Source organism: Primulina huaijiensis, chromosome 12 (genome assembly GCF_012295235.1).
Source record: "Primulina huaijiensis isolate GDHJ02 chromosome 12, ASM1229523v2, whole genome shotgun sequence".
Lineage (NCBI taxonomy): Eukaryota > Viridiplantae > Streptophyta > Magnoliopsida > Lamiales > Gesneriaceae > Primulina > Primulina huaijiensis.
The window spans coordinates 10,272,774-10,297,370 of NC_133317.1; the positions used below are offsets into that span (position 1 = coordinate 10,272,774).

A 24,597-nucleotide genomic window follows, 5' to 3' on the forward strand; every position below is an offset into this window, starting at 1 on the left:
GATATCAACTGAACTGATCAAATCAATTAAGAACAAAACAAGCAGTTAAACAATTAAAAGACACAGGATATGTTTATGGATGTTCAGAGACTTCAACTGCTCCTACGTCACCCCTTCTACCTCCACAGGTAGGATACACTAGAAGACGTAGATTTATACAACACCTTGTACAAATCCTACACAGCTTAGGACTTACCCACTGCCTAACTGAACTCCTAGTCTAGACTGAAGGCAGCACCTTCCAGCCAACACTTTTTTAACGTCTGTGTGTCAAAGACTACATACACAAGTTTATTGTCTTTGTGCAAGACTGTAATTTGAGTGGTGATGGGTGTGCATGTGTGTGAGAACTGAACAATGAACACTACCAAAAAGTGTTCTCACACACTGAGGGAAATAAGCTTTTAATCTAAGCTGATATAACTTTGAAGTGTTCCCTCACAACTGGGCGTAATGCTTCTTGTAAGCTGATATGCAATATGCGTGCCCTCTCTTATTTTCTTGTGTTCTTTCTTCTAGCCACACTATGTATATTTCGTTGTTGCTGAGTCTTCACTGATCTTCTATTTGTAGGCGCGAAGCTTGATCATATAGTGAGACTCAATTATTGTATCCGTTGAATTTTGAATTTGTTCTTTGGAATCCTTTCCGGAACTTTTTGCTTTAAGCTTCTGATGCAACGTTCATGATTGTACTGTGATAGTACAATTGTTTTTGTACCTTTGCACACAGCTGTAATCCATCAAGTAAGCTTGTCGTGATCTGCAACTGATTGCTCTTAACTGAAGTTCTGAAATGGTCTTGTTGCGGTGAGGTGAAATCAGTTGGTTCTTCAGCTTAACTGATTTTACTGATTCAATTGAACTGCTCTTACGATTCATCAGTTTAGCTGGTCAGTTCGTGCGATCAGTTAGTGATTTCAGTTAGCATCTCGATCGCTTCGGTTTCGACTTTTTCAGCTGCTGCGCACTTAAGGTAGATTATTAGAAACAAAATAATAAGTTTTGTTAACATCAAAATTAAGCAAAGATTGCAAACTTGAAAATTCCAACAAAGTTTTTGATTCCGACGGACACGCTGCCAATACATGATAAATTATGAATGATTTATAGCCAAAACATGACAAAATAATTGAGAAAAAAAAGGCTGGAAATCGTTTTTTTGTAGTCTTGTGTGCATGTTATGGTTCAAGGGGCTCGTTTCTTTGCATGGGGTCTTGGGGCTCAACCAGGGCTGGGGGTTGGGTCCTAAGGGTCAGGGCTAGGTCATAAGAAGAGTTATAGCATGGCTAGGACTCGTGATTCAGGCTGGGGAAGAGTCCACGAAAGCTAGGACTCTCCCCAAGCCTTCTCGCGCATGGCTTCTGTACCAGGAGGCTGTGGGTTGGTAGGGGCTAGGCTAGGTGGTCTAGGGGATGGCTTGGGATTGTCTAGAGAGGGGTAGGAAGGGTCAGGGCTCATGGTGGCTCGAGCAAGAGCCCACGCGAAGCAACACACACACGCACGCAGTGAGGGGGGCGCGAGGCTGTTGTCTTGTTCAGGGCTTCATGCGTGCGATCAGGGGCTGGGATAGGTCTGGGTAGGGTCTGGGCGTTGTCCAGGGATGGCTAGGGTCAGGTGGTCTCGGTGGTTAAGTGCTGGAAGAGTCCTAGAGTCACTAGGAGTTATATGCGTGAGCCTCATCCATGCGTAGGTTCTGAAGTCAGTTTCCACCAGGGTTTGAGCGAGCTAGGGCTAGGTTCTATGGGTCAGGGTTGGTCAGGAGGGTGTCTAGGCGGGTTGGCTTGGGTTTGGCTCGAGGTGGCTTGGGCGTGGCTCGAGTATATTGGGCAATGGCTCTGGTGGTTCGTTAAGGTGTCAAAAACGAAAATTAAAAACAAAAATTAGAACCACGGGTCCACGGGTGTGGTTCATGGCTCCTAAGGGTAGAATAAATAATAAAAATATTATATTTAAAATTTGGGATCGAAATGATGTGTTTTGGATTTATCAGGAATTTAACCGCCTCATGAAACGTTAATTAAAGAATTAATTGAAAAGTCTAGTTTTGAGCTTTATAAAATTATGGAAAATTATATTTAAGCTTATTTAGAATAATCTCATGTAATTAAAAGTGAGAAAAAGATATAAATTTGAGAATTTTTACGTCCAGGGGCAAAACGATAATTTTACACTTAAGAAAATACGTAAACGCTTGGCAGCGTCCCAAAGGATCATAACGCATGGTAAAATGATATTATATGATTTAAAATGATGATTTTGATGATAATATGAATTTTTATGATTTATGGTTAATCTGTGCAATTTATATTGTTTAAATTGTTATTTTTGGAAAACTATGTTATTTTATAATTTTAAAAGAAAAAAAAAATATTTTGAGGGATGTGAATTGACTGTGACAAATGCTATATGATATGTGGGGATCCGTTTTAAGAAGGAACGGTGAACTTACAATTTTGTGGGGATTTCGTGATGGGAAAATGCCCAGAGGGAGCCCATTTACAAAAGAAGACCTCAGAGGGAACCCGTCTATGGGAGAAGGCCCCCGAAGGAGCCCCGATGATCGTATTTCCACGGTGGAGCCAAGTGCACATCCCCATGGACCATGTGGAGCTAAGACTACAGTCGACCAAAAGATAAAAGCTAGTCACTTTCAAGGATCAAATTTCACACAAAATGATATATGATTGAAAGCTTATTATTAAAATAATTTTCTGATATATGATTCATGATGACTATTAAAGCTATTTTTAAAATGATTTATTTATGCCCAAAGCTATTTTTAAACGATTTTTAAAGGATTTATTTATGCTTAAAAGTTATTTTAAAATTATTTTACTATTTATGATTTAATTATGCTTAAATAATTTTAAATGTGTATTTATGTTCAAAAGCTATTTTAAATAAAAATATGATTTTAATGCATGTGATTGGATATGTATTATTTGTTATCCATGTTTAGAACGTGTTGAGTCTTTAGACTCACTAGGTTTGTATGTTGCCGGATTCGATGATTTATGGGAGGTGCTGACGATTGAGTGGATCGAGTGCAGCAGTACACACCCCAGGGTCTTTATGTTTCCGCACTAGCTAGATAGATTTATGATTTAAAGATTTATGTTAAGGATTTTTATTAGAGAAATTTTTATGCTTTGTTTTACTGTTAGTTGATCTTTTTAAAGGTCGATTTAGGAATTTTTGTTAGTCGATGATTTAGGATTTTATTTTATGCACTCAAGATTTCATATGCTAAATTATTATGATGGTAGATTATGTTAAGTTATTTTATTTAATTTAGTATTTTGGAATTTATGATTTATTATTAGAAATAAAATTTAGAGGTCGTTTCACTTGCATTATTTGCAGTGATGTCATCAAATGCCGACTATGCTCTTCTTTACTCTTCGGGCATTCAGCAGCCTTATGCCCTTCCTCCTTGCATATGGAGCATCTAAAAGATCCCCACATGCACTTGCCGTAATGTAAACAATTGCATTCCTTGCATGGTTGCCTCTCTGCAGGCTTTGGTGCACCAGGAAGTGGTGGCTTTGGTTGTCCTTGCTTCTTAACTTGACCTTGGGGCTTTTGCAGCCCTAGAGGTCTAGGAGACCCTACATATGGTTTTTACTCGGCTAAGAATTCTGCTGGTGTTGCTGTCTTTTATGCAGCATGTCATAATCAATCTCTTTCAAGGCTTGCTCGGCTTGAAGTGCATAGACAGTGGCAGCAACATGGTCCAAGGAACGCATCATCGTCACGTCACGACGTATAGCAGGTCGTAGACAATCTAGAAAGTGCCTCATCTTCTCAGCAGCGTCCCTAGCAAAAAGGGGTACAAAGTGACAACCCCTATCAAACTTTCTCACAAACTCAGCCATAGTAGTGTCCCCCTGACGGAGACTCACAAACTCTCACTTCAGTCGCCCTCGAACATCAGCAGTGAAGTATTTCTCATAGAAAGTCTCCTTAAATCGAGCCCATGTAAGAGTAGCGAGGTTAATACCATGCTCAACTCCTTTCCACCATAGAGAAGCATCATCCCTAAACATATACGTGGATCACCTCACGCGATCAGCATCTCCCATATTCAAGTAGCGAAAGTGCACCTCAAGTGCACGAATCCAAGCCTCCGCAGCAAATGGGTCGGTGGTGCCAAAAAATTCCTTGTGCGCTAGCCTCCGGAACTGATCATAGATATCGTGTTGTGGCGTAGGAGCCTGCTGAAACTGCTAAAAGAAACGAGCCATGCCTTCCAGTGCACGCGTAGCAGCATCCCCATTAGGAGGTGGGGGGTGCATTAACATGACGATCCTCAACATTCTCGGCTTGCCCCTCGGCAATAGGTGCGGTGTAGGAGGCATTATATCTAAACGTTTTCCAAATTCTAACGTAACGAACATGCATTTAAATCTAAGATTTTTAATCATGCAGCATATACTAATCCATTTTTGCAACTTTAAGCATATAAAACATATATTCTCACAAAACTATTAAACACATGACGTAAACATATAATTCATGTACTCATGCATGTATCATCAGAAAAATCATATAAATAATATAAACTTACAAATTTGAGGCTTGAAGACTGAGCTTTCCGGCACTGATGGTTGCACAACCCTTTACAGGAAATTGCTCTGATATCAACTGAAACGTCCATTACTCATTTTCTCAAAAATTACTCTAAATTTTTTTATACACTCGCAAGAATCGGCCGAACACATACATATACATATGTTACTTTAAAATATAAGTTGCCACATTTTTAAAAATAAAACGACCAACTATATTTGAAAATCAAAAGAAATAGTTTAATAACATAAAATCGGTAAACATTTTCAACTCCTAACTTAGCAATATTGCTAAAACTAACAACCTCTCAAAAACCACTCAAAAGCATAATAAAAGTCGTAAAAATATCTTTATCATAAACTTAAAATCCTAAATCATAAACATAAGTGCAGAAAAACTACTAGCGCTGGTCCTCGGGTTATATGCACCTCCAGTCCAGTAAAGTCAACCATCAAGAACTCCTTCCACATTAATATCATACTCACCTGCATCGATCACACCTAGTGAGTCTAAAGACTCAACACACCATTTTCTTGATAACAAATAATATGTATACATATCACATGCAACAGTGAAAATACTTTTACTTAAAATAACATTTTCATAATCATACATAAACTTAAACATTTTCCATATCAACATAACCATAAACATTTACATATTATCATCAACATATTCATATTCATCATATACGGATACGTATTCTTTTTTTTTCGTTGAATTCAGATCGTTAATTGTAACTTTCGTATTCGTATTGGGGGCGATGGATCCATCTACATGTAACCACATTATCGGGCGACGGGGACATCAGCGACACTCTCACCCGTCAACTGAGTCTTGGCCTTACGTATTAACATATCATTGTATTCATATTAGTCACAATTACTTCACATCCTTTAACATTTCATATTTCCATCACTTTAAAAAATCCAAGCATAGAAATATCATTTTTCTTTTAAACCAAACATGCAACATATCTTTTAACGTTAACGTTTCATCATAAAATTCCATAAACATTTAAAATAACCATTTTAACATATAAAACAACATTCAGAGCACTGCTATGACGTTTACTATTTTCTAGGTGTAAAATTATTGTTTTACCCCTAGACTTAAAATTTCACGATTTTGAATTTTTCTTATTTTCGTTGACTCTAGATCATCCCAAACAATTATTTAATCTTAAATTAAATTTCTCATTTTTATATTTAGCTTAAATCGATGTCTTTTCATTTATTCTTTAATTATGAATTATTAATGTGTTTTAATCCCGAATTAAATTCAAACTATAATATAAAATTTCCAAATTCGAAACATAGACTTTTTTTATTAAATTATCACTCGTGAACTATGATTCGACCCCCGCTGTACCATGTTTCAAACCCTAGCCAATAAAAGTGATAGGATCGTTTAGGGGGATCATCGTTGAGGTACAATAGCTCGGTTCTTGAAATATTGAACACCAATAAATTAAATCGAGTTTGGTGTTCAAACCAAGTGGAAGACATTCGAAATAATCTTTCGTAGAAATCGATTAAATATTTTGTAAAGCATTTAAATTATATGAAAGTTGAATGATTAAAAATATTTTGGTTGAAGCATTTTATCAAACACTTGGTATCAAATATTTTGATATTTGAAAAACGCATAAAATGATTCAACAATGCATATTTAAAACTATGAAAATGATAAGTAAATACAATAAAAAAAAATAGACACGAATTTGTTTATGGATGTTCGGAGACTTCAAATGCTCTTACGTCACTCATTCTTCCCCTTGGGAAGGATTCAATACTAGACTTTGATTTATACAACTCTTGGTACAAACCCACTCAGCTTAAGACTTACACTACTGCCTAACTGAACTCCTAGCACTCAAGATTGTAGGCAGCCCCTCATAAACAACATATTGTTTAATGTCTCATATGCAAAGACTACATACACAAGTTTATTGTCTTTGTGCAAGACTAACTCAACTAATATTTGAAGTTCAACTCTCTTGTATATGTATGAGTGATTGTGTGTGAGGAATTTTTCTTTTACAGTGTACCTCAAATGTATCGTCACACAAGGACTTTTGCTCTCAACTAGCTGATTTCTTCTACTAAGTGCTCATGCTTTAAATCCTCTTCAAAAGCTATTGTTTGATCTTCAAGTTGTTGTATTTATAAGCTCAAACAATAATATATACGTTAGACATAAGAACATGACCGTTTGGAAAATTTCTATACTGTTTCTAAAATTGCAACGGTCAAATTCGTCTTGCTGGACATTTTCCCAAGGGGTCAACTCTGGTCAACTGGTTCAGTTCAACTGATCTGGTTCAGTTCAAATGGTCTGGTTCATTTTCAGCTGTTTCAGTTCAACTGGTCTAGTTAAGTTCAACTGGTTCGGTTCAGCTCAGCTGGTCTGGTTCAATTGGTCAGCAACTAGTTCAGTTCAGTTCAGTTGATCAGCTGCTGGTTCAGTTCAGTTCAGTTGGTGTGCTGAAATCAGCCTAGCTGATTTCAGTTTGTGCAAAACCAGTATCTTCATCATCATTTATCAGTATCTTAAGCTTCAATTCAGACTTTGACTTCTAAAGATGATTTGTAGATTATTGTCTTATCTTTTCAACGCATACTGAATCGCTTCATTTCAATAACCGAGATGAGAGATATGACCAAAATTCCACAACTGCTCAAACCCAACTGATTGCTGTTTTCGTGCAATCATTTCTGTAATTCAGCGATCAGTTAGACCTTGATAACATCCTATTTTGCCCAACTAACGTGAAATACGACTTGTTTCAAATTGAGTTTTCTGATCTGCCATGTTAACGGATTGTCATTTGAATCAACCAGTTGAGAGATATCATCAAAATACTAAAGCTTGCCAAAATTTCAGTTCATGCAGAATTCAGTTTCAGCTTGCTTCTTGTTTTGATAACTTCACAATTGAGTAAATATGTTATAAACACAATAACAAGTTTTGTTAACATCAAAATTAAGATTGCGAACATAAAATATTCCAACACCTTACCCTTGAAAATAATCGTGTGTGCGTGTGTTTTGATGATGCTAGGAGTCGTGAGTGGTTAGGGGGTGCGAGGCGTGAATAATGAAATAATGGGGTAGGGTTTGTGATTAAATATTTGATAAATAAACTTGTGTGCAAGCTTGGGCCCTCTAGTAAAATATATTAGGCCCAATAAACCCAATTGTGCATTTAAAATTTATCTAGTTTAGGAAAGTTCGTGAAATTATTAACCGAGTTGTCAAAACGTTTGTATTTTTGTCGAAAATCGAATACCGATAAAAATCACGTCCCGACGTATAAAATCACCTCAAAACTCTTTATTTTTAAAAATAACAAAAAACATCATCCTTAATAATTAAAAACAATTATTTAATAAAATTATTTTCTATTTTTCAGTCTCGGTCTCCGTTTCTCGATCGCAACTCGAATAACCTTTAAAATTCATTTTAATGCATTCAAGTAGAACACCACTTAAAAATCATATAAACATATCAACATAATCAATTTAGGAATTAAAATAAATTAATTAGCTATTTTCCAATTTCTCTATATTTGCATGCAGTTGGATTACGTCGTCTTAATTTTGGACCTTACGGAAGTCGTGAATGAAACATGGGCAAATAACGACTATTTGTCCAGAGGAGACATTCTGGAGCTATACTTTTTTGGTACAGCACCAGAACCAGCAGGAAAAAGCTCTCACGAAGCCTTTCGTTTCATCAAGTTAAGGAGGCCAGATGTTAATGTTCAAAAATTTATTAAAGATCGTCCGACAAAAGAAACACTCATTGTTGCTTCAATAACTGAAGATAAAATTTGTACTAGAAGAGCATGGGGTTTATGAGTCTGTCTAACTGAGATGGACAAAGTCAAGTTTTCGTTTAAATTTTATCATAATTCGGTAAACGAATCATTCATGTTAAATACCATGACAGGAAAAACTACAAGTTATGTAGAAGATCTATTTGAAAAGAAAAAATATCTGAAACTTCTGCCTTTCTTTTGCTTAAAAAGTACTAGAATTTTTTTTTAAAACCTCCCTAGCATCGGCCGAACCACAAAAGTTACATAAAATATTTTGGAACAATTTTAAAAGTAAAACAACCAAATATATATTTGAGAAATATAGCTCATACTCTAATCTCTCAAAAATCACTCAAAAGCATAAATAAAGAGTCGTAAAAATCTTTAACATAAATCATAATCATAAATGCGGAAAAGTAGAAGCGCTAGTCCTCGGGTCGTGTGCACCTTCAGTCCAGTCAGGTCAACCATCAAGACCTCCCATAACATTAATATCTTAAACACCTGCATCAATCACACGTAGTGAGTCTAAAGACTCAACACGTCATATTCTTGATAACAAGTAATACGTATAAAATCACAAGCAACAGTGAAAAATACTTGTACTTAAAATATCGTTTTCATGAAGATGCATAAACTTCAAACATGAACATTTTCGTAAACCTTTTTATGATGCATGAACTTTAAATAAAAACATTTTCATAATGATGTATCAACTTTAAACATAAAAATTTTCATGACATGCGAACATAAACCTTAACTTTTCTCTTTTTTCTCAACATGACATAACATAAAGCATTTTTCATGATCATAATCATTTTTCCTTTTTCCTTTTCTTTTTCTTTTTCATTTGTTGAATCCAGATCGTTAATTGTGACATTCCATAAACCTTAAAAAGTCGATGGATCCATCTACATGAAACCGCAGTACTGGGCGGCGGGGGACACCAGCAGCACCCTCACCAGTCAACTGGGCCCTGGCCTATTCTCTTTCGAATAGAAATACGATCGTCGGGGTTCTCTCTGGGGCCTTTTCTCATAAATGGGCTCCCTCTGGGATCTTTTCCCCTCACGATATTCTCATTCTTACAGTTAGCACATACCGTTACCTCATATTCGTAATAATGGAAATACGATCGTCGGGCTCCTACTGGGATCGTCACCCTCACGAAATCTCCAACATTATCGAATTAGTCACAATTACTTCACTTCGTTTAACGTTTACATTCTCATTAATTTATAAAAATCATGCATAACATATAATTTTGTTTTTTAAACCAAGAATGCAACATGTCTTTTAAATGTCTTCCTTAAATCATAAAAAATCCCATAGACACTTAAAAATCATAATTTAACGTGTAAAAATTCATAAACATTTGGAATATCATTTTAACCTCAAAACATTTAAATAACATTTTGACATATTAAATCATAAACATATAAAATTCCCTAAACTTTTAAAATATCATTTTAACATATAAAATCCCATAAATATTTAAATTATCATTTTAACATATAAAATTCCATAAACATCCATAAATACAGAAAATAATCATATTAGCACATAAAACAACATTCAGGGCACTGCCATGACGTTTACTAATTTTTAGGTGTAAAAAGACCGTTTTACCCCTGGACGTAAAATTTCCCGTTTTTGACATTTTCTTAATTTCATTGACTCTAACATGTCCCAAATAATTATTTAAGCTTATATGAATTTTTTCCTATTTTTATTTAGCTTAAATCGAGGACTTTTAAATTAATTTTTAAATTTGATGTATTAATGCATTTTAATCACGAAATAAACCAAACCTTAATATAAAATTCTCAAATTAAAAACTTAGACTTTTAATAATTATTTGAGCTTAAATATAATTTTTCATAATTTTATAAAGCTTAAACTAGGCTTTTCAATTAATTCGTTAATTGACGTTTCGTGCGGCGATTAAATCCCGAATAAATCCAAAACTCGTTATTTTGATCCCAAATTTTTAACATAACATTTTTATGATTTATTCTACCCTTCTAAGTCATTATCCACACCCGTGGACCCATGGATTCAATTTTAGCCTTTTAATTTTCGAAATTGACACATTAATGAACCACCCGAGCCATCTCCCGATATACTCGAGCCACGCCCGAGCCACCTTGAGCCAAAACCTAGCCAACCCATCTAGGGACCCTACTGACCAAGCCCAATCCCCTGAACCTAGCCCTGGCTTGCTCAAACACTGCTGGAACCGAACCCAACAATCTGCAGGTGTGTGTGCGTGTGTTCCCTTGAACCATTGGACTCCCGCCTAGTACAGGACCATTCCAGCCCTTAACTACTTGACCCATCATGACCCTAACCTCCCCTAGACCACGTACAGCCCAAGCCCAGACCAACCCAGCCCCTAGAACCCGAGCTGCGAACCGCTGGACTACATGACAGCAACTTACGTGTGTTTATGGTGCTTCCGTGCTTCTCACGTTCCTCTCGAGCCAACAGCAACCCGAGCCACCCCAGCCCCTGCCCAGACCATAATGCACCCCTCTTGGGACCCTAAGGACCTAAGGACTCGACCCCAGCCCCTGAAACCGAAGCTACAACAGCAGCTACAAGAACCAGCTGAGAAACCCACTTTGACAAGGACTCTTGTTCCTGTTTGTTGGACCTAGCCAACCCAACCAGGCCCTGAACCAATCCTTCTAGGACCCTAAGGACCTAAACTATCCTGGCCCAAGCCCCCTGGCCGAGCCCCTCCTCCCTACACAATCTTCTGAAACCTGCGCAGCCCCTAGCCTTCTCTCGGGTGGAGTCCTTGTTGGAAAGGACTCCTCCCAGCTCCTGATTTTCGAGTCCTAGCATGGCGAGGACTCTTCCCTTGACTCACCCACGTCCCTAGCCAGGCCTTGGTCCCAACCAAACCAAAGCCAAGCCAACCAAGCCCCAAAATCGTGCCCCTCAAAACCATGACAGTAAGGTAGTTCCAGTTTGTATGTTTCTTAATTGTGCAACGTGTTTTGGTGATTTCTATGACTCTAAATCTTGTAAATACATTCTTGTTCAATCCCTAACTCATGGCAGTCCATTTTCCATCATACAAACATGATTTTGAAACAATATCCAAGCTCTAAAAATCCATGATCATGTAAAAACAAAAATAAATAGAAAGTCACTTGTTTTTCATGCAAAATTCAATTAAATAAAATACTATGGTGTGATGGATGATTAAAGAAAAGAATACGATGTGCTTTTGCATTTTATACGCACGATTATTCGTTGACGATTGGCGAAGAACGGGGCAAGACCTTGGCTTTGAATTCTCCTTGGCTTTCTCGATTTTTCCCTTCAATTATTGTAGATGTGTGTGTCGTGTGTTGGGGTAGGGGAGAGTTTCTGAATTTTTAATGAGTGTGGGGTGTGAGTTACGAGTGTGGGGGAGGGTTTTTAATATACTTTATAGTTAATTAATTACTAATTATGCTTAGGCCCATTAAGCATATAATTAGGCTCATTAGTGATTAATTAGTATTTAATTAAAATATAATAATTGTTTTGTTTAAATAAATTTGTGAATTTATTATCCGGGTTGCTAAAACATTTGCATTTTTGTTGCAAACCCAACACCGATAAAAATTACGTCCCGGCGTATAAAATCACCTCAAAGTCCTTAATTTCAAAATTAAGAAAAAGCATCACCCACATTTAAATAATTAAAAACAACTATTTAATAAAAATATATTTTTTTTCAGCCATCGGTCTCCGTTCCTCGATCGCAACTCGAATAACCTTTAAAAATACATTTTAATGCAATCGTGAAGAAAAATATATTTTAAACATGTCAAAATGCACAACATAATTAATTTATGCAATTAAAACATATAATTAAAATACAAGAGAATTTAATAACTGCATGCATGTGGTTTGTGTGGACCTTAAAATTTTCGGGGCGTTACAAAATCTTCTGTGGAATAGCAAGCTGCCGGGGAGTAAAGAAACTCGTCAGAAATTCTGTAACATGGCTCATGTGGGAAGATGGTCAGAACAGATCTGTCCAGAATACCCAAATCAAAAAGAGCCAGAATTTGTCAAGGGCTTTAGACCTCGGTCAAACAAGAAACATCTTGCTGAGTCAGCACCAAGCGGTGAATGATCACAACCATGTTTTTCTCGGGGACACCAAAAGTTTAATATTCCTCGACAAAAATAAGTGGACATATGATTACTATCACTTTTCTTTGGGGATAACAAAAGTTAAAGATTCCCCGACAAAAGCAAGCAGGCAAGCAATTTGACCACTAACTAAAAGACTTGGACCCAAAAATTTACCTATAAAATAGAGTAAATGAGAACAAGAAAATCACATCAGAATTAAAACGAAGTTTGGAACAAAAGACAATGTTTTATACATATCTCAAAGTTTCCAAAAGGGCAACAAGAAAACAGCTGGGGATCTACAAAGATTTATTAAAACTTCTGAAAGAAGCGGGAATGAAATTTCAGCTGATATGATCCAGACACATATCTACTATTTGTGCTAGGAAATAAAATCAAACGAACAAGTTGTTTCCAGATTGATAATCTAGGAAAAGACAACTCAAGAAAAGTGGAGGGACCATTCAACCACCCACTCGTCCCACTCAAGAGATAGTGCCAACCGCAACTGGAAGGAATTAAAGAAAAGTTATAGCAAGAGTTTGAAGTCCGAAGAACAAATCCGCAAAGGGCTTCTATAAATAAGAAGGCATAAGGAAGATGAAGACATCATTCAACCTCTTCATTTTCTTTCAAAACATTGTAATATTTCTCTTTTTAATTTATGTGTATTTTAATTTCGGCTACTATAAGTAGCTAAACAAGTTTTTTCTCTTCTACAGGAGGTTATTATGTAATAATATTTGTGTTAGGATCGATTAGGGGGATAATCGTTGAACTACAATAGCTCAGTTCTTAAAATATTGAAACCGATGAATTAAATCGAATTTGGTTTTAAACCAAGCGAAAATCACTCGAAATAATCCTTCGTAGAAACCGATTAAACATTTTGTAAAGCATTTAAAATATATGCAAGTTGAATGAGTAAAAATATTTTGGTTGGAACATTTTATCAAACATTTTGTATGCAATATTTTGATATTTGAAGAACACATAAAATGCTTCAAGAATGCATCTTTAAAATAATGTAAATGATAAGTAAATGCAATAAACAAATAGACACGAATTTGTTTATGGATGTTCGAAGACTTCAAATGCTCCTACGTCACCCCTTCTTCCCCTTGGGAATGATTCAGTAGAAGACTGTTGGAACTTTTCAAGTTCGCAATCTTGATTTTGATGTTAACAAAACTTGTTATTTTGTGTTACTAATAATCTACCTTAGTGTGCAGAAACTAGGATCAGTCACGAGCTGTTTACATCGCAAAATGAAAACTCAACTGATCGCACAAACTAAATCAGTCTAACTGTTATGTCAATTGAGCAGTCCAACTGATTGTCCAGTCAATAGATGGTTCAGCAGGAGAACCTCAGAAGCCTGGCCAGCCGAAGGAGTGTTCAACTGAAGAAGAAACGACCCAGCTGATCAGTTCAACTGAACGACAGCGAAATCAGTTCAACTGAAGAGTCAACTGATTTCACCAGCCCAACTGAAGATCAGTTCAGCTGACCAGTTTGAAACATCAGTCAGAATCTTTCAGTTGTAGATGAAGACAAACTCTTTCTAGTGGATTCCAGCTATACACAAAGGTACAAAGCTCAGAGGGACACTTCAACGTGTTATCAACTTAGTTTAGAAGCTTATTTCTCTCAGTGTGTGAAAACATCCTTGTTCATTTCTCACACACAAACAATCTCACCACCACTCAAAAACCGTCTTGCACAAAGACGTTAAACTTATGTATATAGTCTTTGACACATAGACTTTAAAGAAGTGTTGGCTGGAAGGTGCTGTCTTCAGTCGCAGCAAGTAGTTCAGTTTAAGTAGTAGTGTAAGTCCTAGCTGAGTGGGTTTGTACAACTAGTTGTATAAATCAAATTCTTCTAGTAGATCCTACCAGTGGAGGTAGAAGGGGTGACGTAGGAGCTGTTGAAGTCTCCGAACATCCATAAACATATCTTGTGTATTTAATTGATTAACAACTGTTTTCAAACTGTTTGGATCAGTTAGAGTATCCGTCAGTTCAGTTGTCACCATAACTGAACTGATGAATGCAAAAACTAATCTACCATTTTTCTGTTATTTAGTTTACATAAGTTAAAATGTTTTCTAATATAACAGTCTTCTTCACGACGGATTACTTTGAGTTTCTTCTGCTTGGTTTTAAACCAAACTCGATTTAATTCATCGGTGTTAATATTCTTAGAACACGAGCTATTGCAGCTCATTGGAGAATATAGTGTTCGAAATGCCTTCAAAGGCATTAGCACACTCGATCCTTCAATTGGTATCAGAGCTAGTTGTTCTAAGAAGAACATTTGAAGAAAAATGTGTTTTAAAATTGTTACTTTTAAATAGTGTTACTTTCTATTTAAAAGTATTTCATACAATTTTCAAAACTATTTGAAAATACTTATATATCGCTCTTTAGCAAAGAGTTGAAATGATTGGTTTTGCAACTAACGTTGTAGCCACTTCTTCAGATTCTTAGCTTTGGGGTTTTAATCATCCTGCAGCGGACTGAGATTCATCTGAAAAAATGCACAGCTAAATTGCTCGCTGAACAAGATTTCAGTTGTAAGCATATCAATTCATCTGTTCTTCAGAGGAAACTCATCCATGTTGGGATGTTGGTCGATTTAATCACCGACTGAATTCCACGTGAGCTTAGTCAGAGTCTGCTCGACCAGTTGAGTAAGCACAGAGTTCAAGTTCAAAGCATTTTAACTCGTTTCTCGAGCAAATTGAACTCACAACCGATGCAGCATTTCAAGCAGTCAAGACAACCAGCTGATGGTATATCCGGTTCTGTCACATAAACCGACTGATATCTGATGTTGTTTAAAATATGCTATTGTTGTAGCAAGTTTGTCTTTATGTACTCAAATATAAATACAAGGAAATTTATTTAAACAAACATCATGTTTATTCAGCTGTGTTTCGTTGTAACTAAATGGATATTTCCAGATTTCTTGTCTACGATGCCTGAATGATTATAACCTCTGAATGAGTTATTAGATAAGTATTTTTCAAATACAGGTTTACATTCAGTCTCTGAAGGGGAGTTTTTCTTTTACCCTCAAACTGAAAAAAAAAATCGTTTTGTTTAATCAGTTTTAAAATTCAGTTGTTGAGAAGAATCTTTCATTTTGTCAACAGAAAAATGCTTTCTTAAATTTTTTTGGTTTTCAATTCAGTTTTGAAGGGGGAGTTTTTCTTTTATCCTCTATCTTTAAATGATTTTCAAAACTTCTTTAATTCAATTCTTGAGGGGGAGTTTTTAACAATGTTTAAATGTACTAACCCTTGAACTGAATATATTGTGCTTAACTGCTCAAGTTTTGTGAGCATCAAAAAGGGAGAGATTGTTGGAACTTTTCAAGTTCGCAATCTTGATTTTGATGTTAACAAAACTTGTTATTTTGTATTACTAATAATTTACCTTAGTGTGCAGAAGCTAGCATCAGTCACGAGCTTTTTTGTAACGCCCCAGATTCGACGACTGTCCTCACTGTACCAAGACGAGTCTTTCCAGCGTGCTTATGTCCTCACTCACACGCACCCTGGGAAACTTCCCAGGAGGTCACCCATCCCAAAATTGCCCCAAGTCAAGCACGCTTAACTTTGGAGTTCTTATGTGATGAGCTACCGAAAAGAAGATGCACCTTCGTGATATGAGTAGTACAAATCAAATCTTTTAAGCCCTCTTCAACTGTACAGTCCATTACATTGAACAGTCTCGGAATCCCTCTCATTCCCGTGTGGGATCGGTTCATTCATGTTCCCTCCACCTAGAAGCCTGCCAGGAGCCGCTCATTGTCCGTGCAACTGATGGCACCGGCGATCACCCCCCGCCCTCTTCGGCCCCGGGCCTCACATGCCCACCAGCTTCCGCTTGGTTCGTCCCCGAACCACACCGTACTAAGAGAGGTCGGCTCTGATACCAACTGTAACGCCCCAGATTCGACGACTGTCCTCACTGTACCAAGACGAGTCTTTCCAGCGTGCTTATGTCCTCACTCACACGCACCCTGGGAAACTTCCCAGGAGGTCACCCATCCCAAAATTGCCCCAAGTCAAGCACGCTTAACTTTGGAGTTCTTATGTGATGAGCTACCGAAAAGAAGATGCACCTTCGTGATATGAGTAGTACAAATCAAATCTTTTAAGCCCTCTTCAACTGTACAGTCCATTACATTGAACAGTCTCGGAATCCCTCTCATTCCCGTGTGGGATCGGTTCATTCATGTTCCCTCCACCTAGAAGCCTGCCAGGAGCCGCTCATTGTCCGTGCAACTGATGGCACCGGCGATCACCCCCCGCCCTCTTCGGCCCCGGGCCTCACATTTTTACATCGCAAACTGAAGTCTCAACTGATCACACAAACTGAATAAGTCTAACTGTTACGTCAATTGAGCAGTCCAGCTAATTTTCCAGTTGATGGGTTGTTCAGCAGGAGAACCTCAGAAGCCTGGCCAGCCGAAGGAGTGTTCAACTGAAGAAGAAACGACCCAGCTGATCAGTTCAACTGAACGACAACGAAATCAGTTCAATTGAAGAGTCAACTGATTTCACCAGCCCAACTGAAGATCAGTTCAGCTGACTAGTTTGAAACATCAGTCAGAATCTTTCAGTTGTAGATGAAGACAAACTCTTTCTAGTGGATTCGAGCTATACACAAAGGTATAAAGAAATTGTCTAGTCAAAGGACAATAATGGACGTTGCATTAGAACATTAAAGACAAAACTTTTCAGAAGAGCAGTCGGAAAGTCGAGACACAAAGTCCAAGAAACGAATTCAAGATGCAACAGATACAATAATTGAGTCTCACTGTACGATCAGTTTTACCGCGTATATAAAGAGAAGAACAGTGAAGACTCAATATACAGATATAAGAAGCTTAAACGCAAATACGAGAGAAAAGAAAAGGCACGCACATTGCAAATCAGCTTTCAGAAGCAATCAGCCCAGAGGGATACTTCAACGTGTTATCAGCTTATTTCCCTCAGTGTGTGAGAACATCCTTGTTCATTTCTCACACACAAACACTCTCACCACCACTCAAAAACCGTCTTGCACAAAGACGTTAAACTTGTGTATGTAGTCTTTGACATATAGACGTTAAAGAAGTGTTGGCTGGAAGGTGTTGCCTTCAGTCGTAGCTAGGAGTTCAGTTCAGACAGTAGTGTAAGTCCTAGCTGAGTGGGTTTGTACAACTAGTTGTATAAATCAAAGTCTTTTAATAGATCTTACCCGTGGAGATAGAAGGGGTGACGTAGGAGCAGTTGAAATCTCCGAACATCCATAAATATATCTTGTGTATTTAACTGATTAACTACTGTTTTCAAACTGTTTGGATCAGTTAGAGTATCCGTCAGTTAGGTCGTCACCATAACTGAACTGAAGAATGCAAAAACTAATCTACCCTTTTTCAGTTATTCAGTTTACATAAGTTAAAATGTTTTCTAATATAACAGTCTTCTTCACGAATGATTACTTCGAGTTTCTTCTGCTGGTTTTAAACCAAACTCGATTTATTTTATCGGTGTTAATATTCTTAGAACACGAGCTATTTCAGGTCATTGGAGAATATAGTGTTCAAAATGCCTTCAAAGGCATTAGCACACTCGATCTTTCAAACACTTTGATTTATACAACTACTTGTACAAACCCGATTTGGAATGGCAGCACCCAACTAGAACTCCTAGCACTCAAGATTGTAGATTGCACCTCACAATCAGCATATTTTTTAATGTCTCATATGCAATGACTATAAACACAATGTTTTACGTCTTTGTGTAAAGACTCACTCAACTAATATTTGAAGTTCAACTCTTTTGTATATGTGTGAGTGATTGTGTGTGAGTAATTTATCCTTTACAGTGTACATCTCATATGTATCCTCACACAAGGGCTTGTGCTCTCAACTAGATGATTTCTTCATGCCAACTGTCATGCTTTGAATCCTCTTCAAAAGCTCTTGTTTGATCTTCAAGATGTATTTATAAGCTCCAACAATTATATATACGTTAAACACAAGAATATGACCGTTTGGAAAGTTTTTGTACTGTTTCTGAAATTACAACGGTCAAATTGGCCTTACTTAACATTTTCCCGAGTGGTCAACTCTGGTCAAATTTTTTAGTTCAACTAGTCTGGTTCAGTTTAACTGGTCTGGTTCAGTTTCAGCTGGTTCAGTTCAACTGGTCTGGCTCAGTTCAACTGGTCTGGTTCAGTTCAACTGCTTCAGTTCAGTTGGTCAGCAGCTGCTTCAGTTCAGTTGGTCAGCAGATGCTTCAGTTCAGTTGGTCAGCAGATGCTTCAGTTCAGTGTCAGCTGGTCCGGTTTAGTTTCAGCTGGTGTGCTGAAATAAGCCTAGCTGATTTCAGTTTGTGCAGAATTAGTAGATTTATTGTCATTTATCAGCATCTTATGCTTCGATTCTGATTTTGACTTTTGAAGATAATTTTTAGATCATTGTCTTATATTTCCAACGCATACTGAATCGCTTCATTTCAATAAACGATCTGAGAGATATGACCCAAATACCGAAACTGCACATACCCAACTGATTGTTGTTTTCGTGTAATCAGTTCGGTAATTCAGCGATCTTAGACCTCAATAACATTCGGTTTTGCCCAACTGACGTGAAATATGACTTGTTTCAAATTGAGTTTTCTTATCAGTCAAGTTGGCAGATTGTCATTTGAGTCATCCAGCTGGGAGATATCATCAAACACCGAAATTTACCAAAAATTCAGTTTGGCTAAAATCAATTTCAATTTGCTTATTGTATTTTAATAACTTCACATTTGGGTAAATATGTTAGAAATACAATAAAAAATTTTGTTAACAACAAAATCAAGATTGTGAACAAGAAATGTTCCGACAATTTGGCATGTTTGAATAAAAAAAACCAAGGCTTTTGCCTCTTTCATGTATTATTCTCAAATTGAACTACTTTACTATACACCCTGAGGTAGGAAACAAAACAGGGTTGTGCTAGGTGCTGTTGAAGGAATATGTGTCAGGAACCATCTGTTGCGACATCATGGTTAGGATCTGAGGAGCAATCTGTAAAACTCGGTGGATATAACCCGACGACACTCAGGTCAAAGGGGTAAATAGTTCAATTTATTATACAGAAGCATGATGGGCCATTTATAATAATAAAAAAAATCGATCATTTGAACCTGGTATATAGACTGGAAATCTTGCGTAGCTGTATGTCTTGGGGCTATATGCCTTCAAGAACAGGCTCGATAGGTATAAAAATGTCATGTACCAAAATAATAAGAATTAAGGATGTTTTTGAAAATTTTGGAAAATTAAGGAGTTAAAACAAAGAAATAAAGGGATAGGGAATGAGGAGAAAGTTGAGAATGAAATTGGGGACTCATGATTTAAAGTTTGCCCATTATTGGTATTAACTTATTTATCACGTTTAATGATTCTAAATTGTGGTCGGCTTTTCTTATTTCAAATTCATCAAGGATGGGAGCGACAGTGAAATTGTGAAAAAAATATTGACAACATTTTCTATAAACATTGACACGTGACACACGCCACACGTGTAGAGTAATTTTTTCCAATTGATGTAAATAGAATATAATAAATTGAAATTTGATATACGTGACAATAAATTAGTGGTGTAACAATAGATAAGTTTCTCCAATTGACATATATTCATTAAGTAACCAATTACAGAAGAAAATATCGAATATGAAAAATATTAAATGATTTGATAATAAAAACCGACAAATTTTCGACTTAAACGCACAAGAAATGACAAATATTGAGAAAGAAAATTACAATAAAACATTAAATTTACGAAAAATATTATTTTGATGAATTATTTTAGTACTGAATTTCATTTCATTAAATTGAGAAAAAGTTATTTAAATAAAATCTACATCATTGACAGATAATAAGCTCTATGTATTTAATTTATCAAAACCAATTTGGGCCGAACAATAAATAAATAAATTAATAAAACAAGGTAACTGGACTAGAGTTGGGAAAAAATATCGAAATATCGGTATACCGAGATTACCGTATCGAAAAAATATCGAATTTTCGGTAATATTTCGGTACAGTAACGGTATGCAATTTGAAAATTTTGATATATACCGAAATATCGAAATACCGAAAAAATATATAAAATTTTAAAATATATAATATTTTAAAACAATAAATTTATAAAATTTTAAAAATGTAAGGTTTTTTTGATATAAAATGGTATATACCGATACCGTATCGAAATCTCGATACACCAGATAATTTCGGTATAATCGATATGCTAATTATATGTACCGAAATTTCGTTATGGTATACGGTATATAATTTTTTTTAATGAAATTGCTTCCATTAAATAAGGTAAAAATAGAGTACAAGTACTCTGGGCATTCCCAGGTAAAATCCAACAAACAACATCAAATCTAAACTAACCTCATGCAACACAACTAATACATTAACCACAAAGCCATAGTCTAACTTGACTAATAACTACATATCTATTACAGTATCCGCATTTGAGATGCACCGAAATATGAGAATCTTGATTTTCTTTATTATAGCCGCAACATCCGACTTTTCACTTTCGAAGATTGTTCCGTTCCTAACATTCCAAACATGATAAACCGTACCTGCGAGAGCCATACATCTCATTTTGTTAAGGACAGAATTCCCATGGTATGCCCCTCGAAAAGCTCTAAGAACAGCAGCTGCAGATCCCATTTGTTTCTTCATATCCAACCAGTTGCGGACTTCATCCAATATGTTCTTCGAAATGCAGTAAGAGAAAAATAGATGTGCACTGAATTCTGGAACCGCTTTACAAAACGCACAAGAGTCATCTTGAAGAGGACCAAGTCTATCCCGAGTGAGTAGTTTGTTGTGTGCAAATAGCCATAGAATGAACTTGTGCTTTGGCAAGATGAATGTCTTGGATATTAGAGGTTTTCATGGCCATCTTCCAACTTTTTGGACAAAGAAATCATAAACATTCTTGAGACCCGTCGTTTTGCCAAACCAACTGCTAAAGCACATTATAGCCCCATCAATCGAGCCCAACGCACCTATCAACATGTCCCGAACACCAATGTAATTTTAGGCCTGATTTGTATGTAATGTACATGCGTATAGATATACAGACCATTTTTGTATGGCGTGTAATGTTTGCCTTTGTAAGAAGAATTTTGTTGGAAAGCGAATCAACTAAATTTTTTTGAATCGTATAGTAGTCCAAACAACATGGTTTGATCGATCTATCCAACATAGATAATTATTACACATTAACAAACTAAAATAGATATATTATTTTTTATAAATGTACAACAAACATGAAGGACTTGACTTGCCTTTAAATTGAACCAAGTTTTCGGGTTTCTCACTTTCGTTGAATTGATTCAACCAAAAAAATTTTATTTGAAAAAAATATACTGTTGAAATCGAAATAACAATCGCCCGGATCAAAATTATAAATATATGTATATATATATAGTGAGGATCCGAATAAGAAAAAAACTTGTATGAGACGGTCTCACGAGTCGTATTTTGTGATACGGATATCTTATTTGGGTCATCCATGAAAAATATTACTATTTATGCTAAGAGTATTATTTTTTATCGTGAATATCGGTAGCATTGACCCGTCTCACAGATAAAGATTCGTGATACTGTATCACAAGAAACCTACTCTCCGAATAATTATAACTCGGATCTATTTTTTTAAAAAAAAGATATTGGAGAAATATAAAAATTATGTCATTCAATACTAAATTATTTTAAACTTTATATATTTTATTTAAAACCTCCCCATGAAAAAGAAACTATCTTTTTTTTTTTTTACGATAAAAAAATAAACGGTGAATGCTCAACGAAAATGTGAAAAATGATGGGGTGAGAGAGGCTCGAACTCTCGACCTCAGGATAACTCAGAAGCTATGAGACCTACGCGCTAGCCAACTGCGCCACCACCCCTTTGTCGTAATGTTTTACAATCTATATATATTTATAGTATAAATTTAGAACTGCTTTTTTTATTTTTTTATAAAAAAAAATTATAGGGATTCTGCCGTAGTTGACAAAAATAGTATAGGAATATAATATGTTTAGTTTATGAAGTATAAACAAAAAGCATTTTCACATTTTGGTTGAGAAAAAAACTTCCATATTCATATTTTGCAGATAATTCAATTCAATCTTGTAATCTAAATGGACTAATTTAAATTTTCTGTGTCATGCAATAATTTAATTTATTTTTAAAGGGAACACAACATGTAACTTGTCCTAAATTTTAAATTCCAGCTATAAAGCAAAGTATTAATCCACCAACTTTAATCTGCTCTCTAAATTCTTTAATTTCCTTCTTTCTTTATTCTTCACCTTTCCCCCAAAAAGGCACTTTTTCTCCTACACAGTGATGGGATTATTGTGAAATTGCTTCTTTTTTTTTTCTTCTTTCTTTTCAAGAAACAAAAAAAAAACATGTTAAATCAAAATGGGTGGATTAGCTTTTGATCATTTCTTTGTTTGCCACATGCACCATGTCTATATCCTTCCAATCCCATTTGCGGTAGCCCCTTCCTAACAACTTCTCTCTAATCAAACTCAGATGATTAACAACATAATAATTCTCTACTTTAAATTAAAAAATTTACATATAAAACAGATTTTCTCTAAATTTATGAACCTCATCATCCTTGAAATTAAAGATATACCAAATTTTTAGATCCTTTCTTGCAATCAAATCAATAAGATGGACATAAGGTGAAAATTTCTTGAATTGCTTCATCACCAATTTTAGGCAGCATAAGGTGTACATGTGCCAATGTTTATATATCTTGGTCTTTTTAATTTGGGAGATGGAAGTGTTAAAACAAATGTCCAACGCTGAGTCATTTCCACGCCAAACCTGATAGGAGAAATGGGCTAATCCAGTCATCATTTGGCACAAACTTGGCAACTTTTCTTGGTGTGAAATCTTTTTTCTGATAATGAATAAGTTACACAATGAACCATGCAAAAAATTCACCTTTCTATTTTGCTACCAAAGTGTGGTCATGAAAGAGATGGGACACCACATTTCTTTTTTCACTTTCTCTTCGTGTTTGGTGTGGTAATGGTGGGTGAAACTACCAAATGTAAGGATCCCACCATCTAACTCCACTTAGGTATTAATGAGCACCACTTTCACCCACAAATTCACATCTTAATGGATTTCGTGTACGTATATTATGCGTGACAAGAAAATTATTTATGTATGACATGGATAAAACTAAACCCTTATAACAACTTGTGCAGCTCGCGCACACCTACTAAATGATAATGTAACGAAAAATAAATTACCCTTTTGCAAAAATCAAGAACTTAACCAGTCGATAGGTTCTTGAAATGCTCAAGAAAGGATCATGTGTTATATCTAAAGTCATTTTCCCCATCCCAAAAACTGTACAAAAAGATTAGTTTATTAAAAACTTTCCAGATTGCTAAACTGGGAGGTGAAACAGCCCCATGTGACACCAACTTCTTATAATGTAGATGGTTAATCATTCAATTCTACTTTATAGGCATTCCTTAGTTGAAAACAAATCAAATTAGTACAAATTAAATTAAATAAATTAAAAATCTATGGTTTAATAAAAATGAAATGACTTTTTTTATTTTTAATTCTGAACGAAAATGGATATCCCTTTATTTTCTTGCAAGTAAATATGGTAAAATAGACAACTGACTTTCTAGTTGGGTGGATAGCTAATGGCCTAGATTTGTGTCATTGTTGGCAGTGCCCAAGTGAGAGGATATTCTTTCTAGTTATATTCTATATTTTTTTTAAGGTAGTTGCATGTTTTTCTGTAATATGTAACACAAATAGATTTCAAGGCTATCTTTTTTCTTTAAAAAAAAAATAGAGGGTTTTTTAATTCGAGTGTCTATATTAATTTTGAGAGTCGGTTATTGGTGCTAGAAAGGGAAAAATCCTTGTATGATGACGCTGTATCGGTTATGTGTCACCAATTTTTTATGACATAGCACCGTCACAGCCGTGGAAGCAAAAAAGT

The 24,597-nt window shown here is 35.8% G+C and overlaps 1 non-coding gene across 1 annotated transcript; it reads right to left on the reverse strand.

The window, feature by feature from the left end:
• Positions 1-22,431: 22,431 nt before the first annotated feature.
• On the reverse strand, positions 22,432-22,516 carry TRNAM-CAU (transfer RNA methionine (anticodon CAU)). The gene is given in 2 exon segments: positions 22,432-22,467; positions 22,479-22,516. It is a non-coding gene; the product is annotated as a tRNA-Met (tRNA).
• Between the last annotated feature and the right edge of the window lie 2,081 nt (positions 22,517-24,597).